General features: G+C 55.1%; 1 protein-coding gene across 3 annotated transcripts in view; it reads left to right on the top strand.

The window, feature by feature from the left end:
- The first annotated feature begins 7,110 nt into the window (after window positions 1–7,110).
- The window catches only part of CXXC5 (CXXC finger protein 5), a 35,257-nt gene continuing 30,161 nt past the window's right edge, over window positions 7,111–12,206 (top strand). The window contains exon 1 of one of the 3 annotated variants that reach the window (XM_086702827.1): window positions 7,111–7,668. The gene's annotated coding sequence lies outside the window, so the exon portion shown is untranslated. Of the gene's footprint in view, window positions 7,669–7,701; window positions 7,832–12,206 lie in introns of those variants that run through there. The other 2 variants (XM_086702824.1, XM_086702825.1) reach the window with 2 other exon arrangements.

Below are 12,206 nucleotides of genomic sequence, written 5' to 3'. Positions count from 1 at the left end.
CCCCACCCATGGGTCTGAGTGGAAGGAAGTGACACAGGAGGAGGCCAAGTTAGCTCAGGGCCGACCCCTCCTAACTGGAGCAATGACCTGCCCTCTTGATGGAGCTCACATATGTCTAAAAAAGTCTTGTGTATCTTAATGATTTCTCAACATCCCCTGATTGAAGTATGCCCAATTTAGCCGTGCCGTAAGTAACTTTTTATATTTCCTGGGGGAATCATTTCACTTATGAATCTTTTCTGAATCTGCAATCTCGATTAAAAGTTGATTTTTTTTTTTTTTTGTCTCCATCTCCTAGGCTTCTGAGATGCTTCCCTAGTGAAAAGGGTGGTAGCACCATCAATCCTCCCTCATTAGCCTGTCTTAAGCAGGGTAATTCTTAGGTGGTGGGGTGGGGGGGGGGGTGGGGGGGGAGGGGCGGGTAGTCTCCCCTGTGGTAGCACCTGGGGTATGTGTCCTGAGAGGCAGCTAGAGGAGGGGCTTACAGAGAGGTAATGGGGGACACTGCCAGTCTCTTGTCCGCATACACTCCTGTACCTGTCCGAATCCGCACGCATGTGCACATACACACACACCCATTGTTTCACTAGGGAGGATTGTCCAGCCCATTCTGCCTTAAGGTTGTCTCTTCACCTATAGCTTAGGAATCTGAGGAGACAGAGAAGCCCTCAAGGGTTCAGCTTGAAAGCACAGTTAGTTCAATCAAATCCTGGTCTGGTTTCCTGTACAGCTGCCACAGCTTGGGTAAATCACCTCTCAGAGCCTCAGTTTCCTTATTTACAAAATGGGAATGTGATTACTAAACAGATAACCAAGCACACTGCCTCCAGAAAGGCAGCCTTTATTATTTCCCTTGGGGGACTGCAGCACCAGGAAGCAGGGTTGGAACAATGCTGAGGGTCCTATCCGTTCTGAACAATATCTAGTTCTTTTCCTCAGCCCATTCATTATCTAGTCCTGGTGACACTCCTTGAGGTAGAGTGGGTGGGACTAGCATAATTACCTCCCTGAGGAGGATAAGGGTCTGGTGGGGTTGGGACTTGCCCAGGGGCTGCCCCAGGAGGCCCACCCTGAGCTCCTGACTCTCTTTTCCCTAAGAGGCAAAGGTCAGGGCTGCAGCAGGAAGGCTGGAGGGCAAACAATGGTGAGAAACTCTGAACTTTGAGAGAGGGTCCTCCCCATAGACACCCTCCTTGACAGCCCCCACACCTCCCTCCTGATCTTTGAGGGAGGGACTTCTCCAGGTGCTGGGGCCTCTGGCCGGGACCTCTGACCTCTGACTTCTGGTCTGGGGTAGACACTCTGAGAGCCAGAGTCACGACTGGGTGTGGGGCTGAGGGGACCCAGCAGCAGTGACTGTGGCTCTGGGAGTTAACGATTTACAAGGGGCCCCTTCCTGAGGCCTCCCTCCTCCCAGGCAGCAGGCAACCCGTGACTGCCCAGGCGGCTAGACACAGAACCAGTCCCACCAGTTCAAAGAGGAGTTCATCCCAGGCCCACCCCCAGGCACTGCCTGAGCACCCCATTCTCTGGAGTCTGAAGGCAAGTAGAAGTTGGTGAGTGGGGTCCTCTGGTCTGAGGCTAGGTCCTGTTCAAAAGTCCCAGTGTCAAAACAAAACAAAACAAAACAAACACCCAAAAGTCTCGGTGTAAGGGGCATTAATAACCCTCTGCTGCTTTTAGGGCCAGGTCTGTGAGCCCCACCCCTCGACCTCCAGCAGGGCTTTCCCATACCACCGCACCAGACCCTGTAGATCTTGGGTAGAACATTTTCAGGCCGGGCTGGCTTCTTGATACCCAGGGCACCCCTTCCTTTGGGCTGTGTCAGGGGCCTCCTGGTTTGGGACTTTGTGTCCTCCCCCTCCTCCATGACCCCAATTCAGTTACCTTCTGGCCCCTCCCTCTTCCCCACAGCGGGGGAGGAGGAGAGGGTGCGTGGAGCCACAGCTTTGGCCTGTGAGAGGTCACAGTTGCACTCCCATAGTAGAGACAATTGAACCATGAAGGTGCCGAGAGAAGTTAAGAGCTACAGCCAGGGGCATGATGTTCCCCGAACTGCCCCCACTCCCTTTCTTCGCTCCACACACAGGCTGAGTTCCCTGCGTCTGGCAGAGAATGGGCTTGTCTGGCATGTGCGTAGCATGTCTGCATGTCTGTGGCAAAAGGGGAAATACAGAGTGTGAGTGTGTGTGTTGGCCTGGTCTCTGCTCCCTCCCAGCCTCACCCCATAGTCATTTTGTTCTGTGACTGGAGTCCCCCCCAACCCTGCCCTCCTCCTTTCTCAAGTTTACACAGCTTAGGTCTCTGCTGGGGCCACCAAACTCATTTCTCAGGGATGAGTGGGGCCTTGGCATCCTAAGAGACAGACCTGGCTTTTCTGAACTTATTTTCTAGTTTTACACCTCTCTTTTTCCTTCAAAGGTCATGGTGGCAGGGTTGGTGAGACCTAAGGGCCAGTGGTCAGTTTATGAGGGCTGAGAACCCAGAGGCCTGGGGCCTATGTCTGAACAGTTAAATTTCTCTCTTCCCCTGCCCATGTTTGCACCCCTAGTCCTGCCCTGGGATTTTGGTTGAGGTCACAGTCCAGTGTGACCCCACTGAAGATTATCCTGTACCCTGCCCTGAGATAGGGCTCCAAATGTCCTGTTTCCATCTTCTTTGATACAAGCGAGGGAAGCAGGGCCCAAAGAGGGGCCCTAGACATTAGACCAGGCTCCGGACTGGCCATCTTTATTGAAGACCCTAACTCCTACAGCCCTCCCTATGCAGCCACTTCCCAGTCGTTGGATGTTTAATCAATGACCAACATTAGTTGATAAATGACAGTTGTGGAAAAGGCAGATCCCTCAGACAAGGCATGGATTTAAATCTGAGTTTTGTTACTTTGTAACCTTAAGCAGGTATCTGAGCCTGAGGATTAAATAAGCATATGCCCAGAAAGCAATTAGTGTGGTGCCAGACACATAGGAAGTGTGCAGAAAGACGTGGGCTACAATTGTTATTACTGGTACCTATTTAGTGCCAGGCTTCAGGCACACGGCAGATAGGAGAGTCACCCTTTCACTTCATGGGTGGTAGTAGTGAGGGGACAAAGAGACAAATGAGCAAATAAAAACTATTTCTGTGCAGTGTGGTCACTGTGACCATAGGAGGGGACAGATGAGGGGGCCCCAAAGCCAGGCAACCGAGTACAGTTTTTCTGCCTGTGCACTGCAAAAAGGCACCTGGTAAACAGAGCTAGGGACACTGAAATACAGTCCATGATCTATCAAGAGCATGGGGCGCCTGGGTGGCTTAGTCGGTTAAGCATTCAAATTTGGCTCAGGTTATGATCTCACAGTTCATGAGTTCAAGCCCCGCACTGGGCTCTCTGCTTTCAGCACAGAGCCTGCTTGGGATCCTCCTCTGTTACCCCCTCTTTCTGTCTCTCCCCACGCTCTCTATCAAAAATAAACATTGGGGCACCTGGGTGGCTCGGTCAGTTGAGCATCCGACTTTAGCTTGGGTCATGATCTCACACAGTTTGTGGGTTCAAGCCCCACATCAGGTTCTGTGCTGACAGCTCAGAGCCTGGAGCCTGCTTCACATTCTGTGTCTCCCTCTCTCTCTGCCCTTCTCCTGCTCGTGCTCTGTGCTCTGTCTCTCCTCTCTCAAAAATAAATAAACATTAAAAAAAATTTTTTTTAACTTATTTAAAAATAAATAAATAAACATTAAAAAAAAGAGTGTATTTATATGGGGTGCATGGCTGGCTCAGACAGAGGAGCATAGGACTCTTGATTGCCAGGTTGTGAGTTTGAGCCCCACATTGGGTGTAGAGATTACGAAAATAAGTAAACTTAAACAACAAGAAAAGGGTGGACCTACATCTCCCAAAAAAGAGTGCCTTTTCTACTTTGTACAGAGGCTAGCAGTAGCCCTGTAGATTCGGGCCAAACTGACGCTGGGAATGGAAGTCAAAGAAGTGGGAGGTGACACATGCCATGGTCTTCAGTGAGGAGTTCATGAGATAAGCTTGATGAAGGCCCTCCTGGCCAGAGAGAACAGTACCCTCAGCCATGGAAACGTGAAGGGATTTTTGGGGTGTCTGAGGGAACCACAAGCGTTGGATAGTGTTGGTCTGCAGGGCCCAGGGATTGCAGGCAGTCCTAGGACTGATTAGGGAAGTCAGCTTGAGCTGGGGAAGGGGCTTGGCTGGAGCTTATGGGTTCTGAGGAATCACTACCGGAAGTGATGGAGGTGAACCCCAGGGCACATCCATCTGTGAGAAGACTCACTAGGACAGCAAATCACCTCAGGGGTTAGGAGAACAACTTTGGTGCCAGTCTCACTTAAGTTTCCTCATCTGACAAATGGGGATGATACTACTGCTGAGGCTGAATAAAGGATTAAATGAGTTTATGTACCTAGCTGTTTAGCCTGATGCTCTACTCATAAAAGCTTCATAAATGCCAGGTGTGGATATCATAACCAGGACAGGATCCTGGACTGTCACACTCCTACCCAGAATATAGTGAAGGTGGGTGCAGGGTTCCTCTTTCTCTGCAAGGTGCTGGAGACTTCAGAAATTTGATAGCTGAATCTAAGCTGATTGGTTGCATAACAATGTGAAACCTAAATATTCTTTTTTGGAGGCAAGGAATGAGGTGAGAACAGTGAACCAGGATGGCTTCACTTCTTGTGGAAGGGGTCTGGGTGGGGATGGTCTCCAGAGACCTCCCAGGAGTCCTTTCTGGGTGCCCCCACTTGTTTGTTATAGGGAAAGTTCTCTGTGGATGGCCTGCACATGACATTTCCTTTCAGGTTGTGTCCTCCCTGTGGATACTTCTGCCTCTCTCTTCTTTGGTTCCTACCTGGGTTGAATAGGTGAGAGTCTGAGTCTCCCTCCAGGAGAAGACCAAGGTTCCAAGATCCAACCTCTAAACTGGGCCAGGCGTATACCAATACTCCTTGCCTGAGAAAGTCATCATTGGGATCATTTGGCTCATCTTCATTGCAGCCTGCCACCCCTTGGCCTTTGCCCTCCTGACTTCATGGGGGGGGGGGGGAGTGGGGGCCAGAGGTGGGCAGAGGTCTTACACACACACACACACACACACACACACACACACACACACACACAAAGTGGGTAATAATAATTCCCTTAGGTGGAGCTACTACCCACTCTCCATGAATATCACCAGCATGAAGCTTTTTTTGGGTGTGCAGAACCTGATTCTGCACTGACCCTAGACTGTAGGAGCCCTTCAGGACTGAGTTTCATTTCTTTGCTCCTAGTCCTCTGAGGCCTGCTGCTAACTCCTGGGGAATAAGTTCCCCCTCACAGTCAGTGCTCAGCTTCCCCAGAAAGGTAAGTAGAGGTGGGCTAAGTACTTAGAGATTCTGGAAGATCTAGACCTGGGACTCTGCCTCCTTTTTCTTATATGGTTAGTGCCCAATACAGTACCTGACACTCAGGGTAGGGCCCAGAATGTCTCTCTTTAAGCAGTTTAGGGGTGGTAATCTAGAGGTGTTCAATTTTCTTAAAACTGTGTTCCCATAGCAAGTACCTTGCTTTTACTCACATGGTTCGTTTGTTTGAGGTGGCTTTGAGGAAGGGTGCTGGAGAGAAGAGATGAGAGAAGAGAAGAGGGCTAAACACCTCCCTTAGGAGCCATTCTTAGCACTTAGTTAAGGAAGGACACTTCTCAGCATTTGTGGAAAGGAGGGAGTGTCCACGATGTCTCTGGAGGGGTCACTGCCTGTGGCTTGGAAGGTCAAGATTGGTAAAGAAGCAACACATTTCAGATGAACTCTGCCCTTTGACATCTCCCTAACTCCCCTATGCCTGGTTGGGTCAAGGTCCCAAGGCCAAATTTAGAAGGCTTGGGGAATGGGCTGCTCCCAGAAGACCCAGGCCCCAAGGCCCTCTCCTGCCTTGGAGACAGGCAGGCCACACAGAGAGGAAGCAGTGAGGTGGGAGCTGGTTTCAGTTCTCCCACCAAGGCTGTGCCAGTGGCTGGAGGCACGGGGTTAGAGGCTGTTAACTCTCTCTTATCTGAGCTGCAATAGATTTGGGGGGTGTACATATAACCCTAGGCAGACTTCCTGGGCACGCTACCCGTCTCTTATTAGGGTCTCCAGTCGGGTTTTTTTGTTTTGTTTTTGTTTTTTGCCTGGAGGAAACATAAACCCACCTACAAATTCCACAGAACCAGAGAAACTTCCCACTTTGGGATTATCTGCAGTTTGGGATTATATGAGCCTGGGGCTTGCTCTGTGGGCCCCTGAAGTGAAGAGAAGACATCTGCAGCTTTAGGATTAGCCCAAGCTGGGCAGATGGAGGGGGCACTGAGTGAGGGGAAGGATATTCGGGCACAAATCTGTACCCTGGGCTTTTGTTCTCTTTCAACCAGTTTCTACTGAGTACTGCTCTGTGCCAGGCACTGTTTCAGGCTCCGTTTGTAGGCCACAGTCTCAGGGATCCACAATGTAGTTGTCTTAGCCCCAGGAGTCAGGGCTTGGACTGGCGCTGGAGTAGGAGAGAAAATGTCCTTTCTTAGATCGCTTTCCTCATCTGTAAAATGGGGACAAGAATCTTCTCTCCTAGTCTTCCCGGGAAATAGAGCCTACTGAGTCCCAGAAAGTGCTGGGGGAAGGGTGGGGTCTTTGAACCGGCGTCTAGCTCCAAGTGCCCTAGGCTAGGAGTTCCAGGCCCTACGCGCACCAGAGCGGAGGGCCGAGGCCAAGCCCTCCCTACTGGTCCAGGTAGCTTCCGGCGTGCTTAGGCAAGGGGGCAGAGGGACCGCGGATTTCCCCGCGAGGTAGGTCGTCGAGACCAGGTCGTCACAAAATAGGGAAGGTCCTCTTATTTTTTGTAAAGTTGCGGAAAAAAGAGATGAAGACGGGGCGCGCTGGGGAGCTGAGGCTGGGCCGACCTCGTCAGAGCGTGGGGAGCTCGAGGCGCAGTGGCTGCGGCTCCGGCCTCAGAGCCTGCGGCGTCCAAGTGGCCAGAGCTGCGCTGGGAGGGAGGCGGAGGGAGGAGGGAGGGGAGCTGAGGTGGAGGCGGGCGGGGTGGGGGGGGGGGGGGAGGAGGGAGCGTCGAGTCCGGTCCGGGTTTTGCCGGCAGCCCCCGGGCAGCGTTCAGAGCTCCTGCCCGGGCGGGCGCGCGGCGGCGGCGGCGGCAGAGGCGGCGGAGCCTGAGCGGGGATGTAGAGGCGGCGGCACTGGCGGCAGCAGAGGCGGCGGCGGCGGCAAGAGCAGGCGCCCGAGCCGAGCGAGAAGAGCGGGCCGAACCTTGCCCCCCGAAGCCGGGCCCCGCGTCCCAGCCCTGCCCAGCCTGCGCCCAGCCATGCGCGCCGCCTGCTGAGTCCGGACGCCTCACGCTGCGCCCTCCGCCCGCCGCGCCGCGCTTCGCTCGGGGGTGATTAGTTGCTTTTTGTTGTTTTTTAATTTGGGCCGCGGGGAGGGGGAGGAGGGGCAGGTGCTGCAGGCTCCCCCCCCTCCCCGCCTCGGGCCAGCCGCGGCGGCGTGACTCCGGCTCCGGACCCGGGCACGGCGGGCGGCGCGGCTGGAGCGGAGCGCACCGCGGCGGTGGTGCCCAGAGCGGAGCGCAGCTCCCCGCCCCACCCCTCCCCCTCGGCCTCGCGGCGGCGGCGGCCGTGGCGGCTTGGACGACTCTGAGAGCCGGTAGGTGTCGGGCCACGGCCCTCCCCCGACCCCCCCGGAGGCCGGCCCCCTCCCCTTCCCCGCCTACCTCCCTCTCCTCCCTCGGGGCCCGGTGCGCGGCCGGGGCCGGAGTTCGCTGCAAGTCGGCGGAAAGTTTGGCGGCGCGAGCTCCCCCGAAGTTCAGGTGCGGAGAGCCAGGGACGGGAAAGGAGGGGTCCGTGTTTGGGAGGGGCGGGGGGCGCCCGCAGGCTGAGCCGCGGAGCCCTGTAGCCTGGGAGCCCTAGCGCCGGTGATCGCTCGGTGGCCGCTGCTATACTCAAGCCTCCCCAAGCCGCAGTCGGCTCGGTCGCAGATCACTGAGTACAGACAAAAAGAGGGGTTTTAGGGTCGGGGACTGCGGTTTGGGCGCCGTGGGTTGGGACCGAGGCTCTCCCTGCGGGGTACCGTCCCCTCCCCAAGTACTCGAGCTTGAGGGCGCTGGGGCGGCGGGAGCCCGGGTCCTCACCTCTTGGTGTTGGGCGGGCGCTCCGCCTGCGGGGGCGGCTGATTGGAGATATGCGGCGCGCACTCCCCCCGTCAGACCCCTCGCAGCCCTGTGTTTTGGGGGCTACAGTAACTGCTGCCCTGGACCACGCGTGGCTGAGTCTCACCCCTCCACTTGGAGGGGGCGGCGGCCACTTCTATATTTCCCCTATGGTTCCTCGCCCCCGCTGCCCGCCGGGTGCCTGGCGGGCTGATCAAGTTTGACCTTTTTTTTTTTCCCCCCTTCTTTTTTACCGTCTAAGTATCAACCCCCACCACAACCTCCGCTCTCCGAGGCCTCTCTTTCCCGTCCTCTCCAGCCTTGGGGAGTCTTTCAGCCTGTCTCCCGAGCTCCGCGTGGCCAAGCAGCGTGCAAAGCCAGGGAGGGAGACTGGGGGTGTTCCTGTAGCTGCGGAGTGTGGGAGGCGGGTGTCCCAGGCGCCTGCCTCGCTGCTTTGGCCCCAAATTTACCCATGAAGTTCGGCCCCAAGCCCCCCTCCCCTTTGCTTCCCTAGAGCGAGGGGCTGAACCGCCGCGAGAAGAATGTGTTAATTTTCTTGCTGGGGGAAGTTGTCCTCTCCCGGAGTGGGCTGCTTTCCGGCGGGGAGCGCGGGGTGCGCCTGGCTTTGTTTATTTGTAGAATCGACAGAAAGTGAGTGACCCCAGTTTTTAAATTGGGGGGCTGCCTCCGGGACCTGTCAGAAGAGCTGAAGCGCCCAATAAGGGAGCAAGATAGCTTTTTTTTTTTTTTTTTTTTTCTTTCCCGCTCGGAAGGGGTGCGCGGAGTTGGGCTGGTGCCATGGGCTGCATGGAGGCAGCAGCAGATTTGGGGGGTTCTGTAGGGACTCATCCGTCAAGACCCACACCTCCCTTTTTCTCCCGAGACAAGGGTCTGAAGGCAGCCGCGCCCTACTTTGCCCCCAGGATCCTGGGTGGTCTGCGAGTCGTATCTTCGTGTTGGGGGAGAGCTGAACCGGGATCCGGCAAGCCAGCTTCTTGACCTCCGCCTTTCCCTGAGCGGCGGGCGCTGTTCGGAGCCCTCGGTTTTGTGGTGGGCCAGCCCCCCCGCGTTTGCTCAGGAAGCGCTGGGGAGGGGGGCTTGTGTGTTCGTTCGGCCCTCGCCCCCGCCGGAGCCGCCCCGGGCGGCTGGCAAACAGAGTCCCTTTCAAGTTTTCCGCTGGGGCCGCCTGGCGGGGGCTGCGTGCGCGGTCGCTGCGGACTTGTTTGGAGCGCTATTTGAACGCCCGGCGCCACCTCAGCTGCCCCGGCCCGCGGGGGCGGGGGTGTCCTTCCGTGCAACTGAGAGCATTTCAATTAGATGTTTTTACCGGTCGCACTGGCCTAAGCTTCGCGTGAGCCCCCTCCCGAAAGACCCCGTATCCTGGGTCCCAACTGCCGCAGGAACCCCAGGAACTGGTACCCGAGGTCTCCTCCCAACTCTTTTTTTGAGAGCTATGAGGGGAGACTGAGGTCGGTGCTACCTACTACTGTCTAGTGTTGATTTAGCAGTTTCCCTGGATGAGACTCAAGCAGGAGCTGGGGGGGGGGGGTAATGGCCCGCTCTGCAGCTGTCACCCCCCTCCCAGAACGGAAATCGTTCTCTCCTGGGGAGGAGGGAGAGGGGGTGATTTTTGTCCTGGGAAGGGGTGGGAACAGCTGAGGAAGGTTGGCGTCTGAGTTCTCAGTCAGCCCTGGGGAGCTTGGTAGAAGCACCCCAACCTCATCTTGGCATGAGCTGGGGCTCTCCCAGGGAAGCCCCTAAGCCAGCCTTGTGGCTCCCTCTCCAAAGCCACCTCCCTTTCCAAGGTGGGGGCAGAGGTTCCTCTGCAGAAGACAGACCCTTGGCTGGCTGGCTGTCGGTTGGCGCCTTATTTATGTGTGTATTTGGGCCCGGCTGTTTTCCCGGCTCAGCAGGTGACCCTGGCCTGGGCCTCCTATCTCTCCCCCGACAGAGCCTGTTGACTTACCCGTGGGCCAGCGGCCTCGTCTTTATCACGTGAGGCCTGGAATGTCCACCCGCCTGGGCTGGGCCGGGTGGGGGAAGGGAGAAGGAGGGGAGGAGGATTCTGCATCCAGGGCCCAGGCCAGCACAGGCCTCTGTTCCATGGGTTCCCACTGTAAGCCCCAACTCTTGATTCCTCTTTCTAGCTTTTTGCCTGCCTTCTACCCATTTGACAAGTATGAAACTGAGGCTTATAGGAGTGTGGCAAGCAGGGTTGTATCTGCATAAAGAACCAAGCCTCTGAGAATTAAATACCCCACCTTCTTTAGAGCCCCACCTAGCTATTTATGGGAGAGTGGAATGGAAATGGGGGTCTCTCTGGGGGGAGGGGTGTGGGCTGAGCTGAGGTCAGCTGACTTTTTAAGGATTCTAGATAGGTCGGAGGAATGAGGGGGTATACTGATGAGCCAGACCCAGGCCTGCTTTCCTAGAGCCCCCTGTCTGGTGGGGTGACGATTAAGGCAGAACTAACTCCCCAGTCCTGGTGCTCTGGAGCATGGCCTTATTGGCCAGGGATGGGGCAGGGCTCATTTACTGTTATTATTGTCTATTCTCTATATGTAAATAACTTATTCATTCATTGCCCCAACATACATTTTTTGAGCACCTACTATGTGTCAAGCCCCACCTTTCTAACTCTGCCCCTGCTTGGGAGGCAGGCCCAGGGTAGAAGCCCCTCCCTCTTTCCCCACCCGCTGGGGCCTGGATTGGGGCTTCCCACCCTTTTTTTCTGGTGCTCTCCCTCCCTTATCCCTACCACCTGGTGCTGTCCTAGCCACACTCTCTCTCTCTCTCTCTCTCTCTCTCTCTCTCTCTCTCTCTCTCTCTGTGTGTGTGTGTGTGTGTGTGTGTGTGCGCGCGCGTGTGTGTGAAGTGTCCTTGATTAAGTGTATTAATAGTTAAACTCTCACTCATAGCTGGAACTCACCAGACCACAAAAAGCCTCCCCAGTTACTCACGCGCTACTGCCCAACAAGAATATCCCACTCAAGTTTTTTTTTTTTTTTTCTTTCTCTTACTTCCCCCTTCATTCCCCCCAACACTGAGCCCACCTCCCAGGCTACAGGCAATGAAAAAGGACTGACCCCCTCAAAGACCCAGGAATCTCCCAGCCATTCCACCTGCCCCCTAAAGCCCAAGGCAGTGTCAGCTGCTAGATGAGGCTGTGTGGGTCTAGTCTGTTGGTCTGGGATGTGGGAAGCTGGGTGGTGTGTGTGCTTATGACTCAGGGCATGTGGTATCTGTAAATCTGTGTGTTGAACGTGTGTCCGTCTGCCTGCCTTGGGGGGGTGGGAGTCTGAGCATGTGTATATTTGTGCATCAGGGCATGTGTATCTGTGGATCTAGGAGTTGTGTATGTCTGCATTGCATCTGTACATGTGTGTTTGTGAATCTGAGTACATATCTGAAAGTTGGATTTGTCCTTGTGAATCTGGGAATGTGCATATTCTGAGTTGTGTGTGCTTAGAATTTTGGAGTGTGTACTTGTGATTTGTGTATATCTGTGTTTTGTGTATTGTAAATCTGGGGGTGTTTGACTCCCTGAGTAGTGAATCTGAATTGGGAAAGTGGTATGTGAATCTGGGAGTGGGCATATCTGAGCTGTGCGGGCAGTGGTCTGTGTCTGTCTTTGGTGGCTGGTGTCTGTGTTCCTTTCTTTTTCTGTATCTGTCTGCCAGTCTGTCTTTCTGAGTCTCTCCCTCCCTCTTCCTCTCTGGTTGAGGCTGTGTGTGTGTGTGTGTGTGTGTGTGTGTGTGTGTGTGTGTGTCTGTGTAGCATTGAACCTCTCCCACCCCGTCCTTCCCCTCCTCTGCCCTCCCTGGCAGTAACTGGGCAGCCTCCCCGTCTGCCTGCCTGCTGGGAGTTTTGGAAGCTGTGGAGGGAGACAGGCTGGGGCCGGGGTGACAGCGCGTATCCACGGCGATGGCAGCCTGTGATTATGGGAATAAAAGGATTTTAAGGTCATGGGTGTATTTTTTTTTCTTCTGTTTTGTTTTTCCCCCCTTTGGTGGAGCTGGTGGCAGCAAAGGGCCAG

Source organism: Puma concolor, chromosome A1, assembly GCF_028749965.1.
Source record: "Puma concolor isolate L17-30 chromosome A1, mPumCon1.1.hap2, whole genome shotgun sequence".
Lineage (NCBI taxonomy): Eukaryota > Metazoa > Chordata > Mammalia > Carnivora > Felidae > Puma > Puma concolor.
This window is presented reverse-complemented; position numbering and strand designations above follow the sequence as displayed.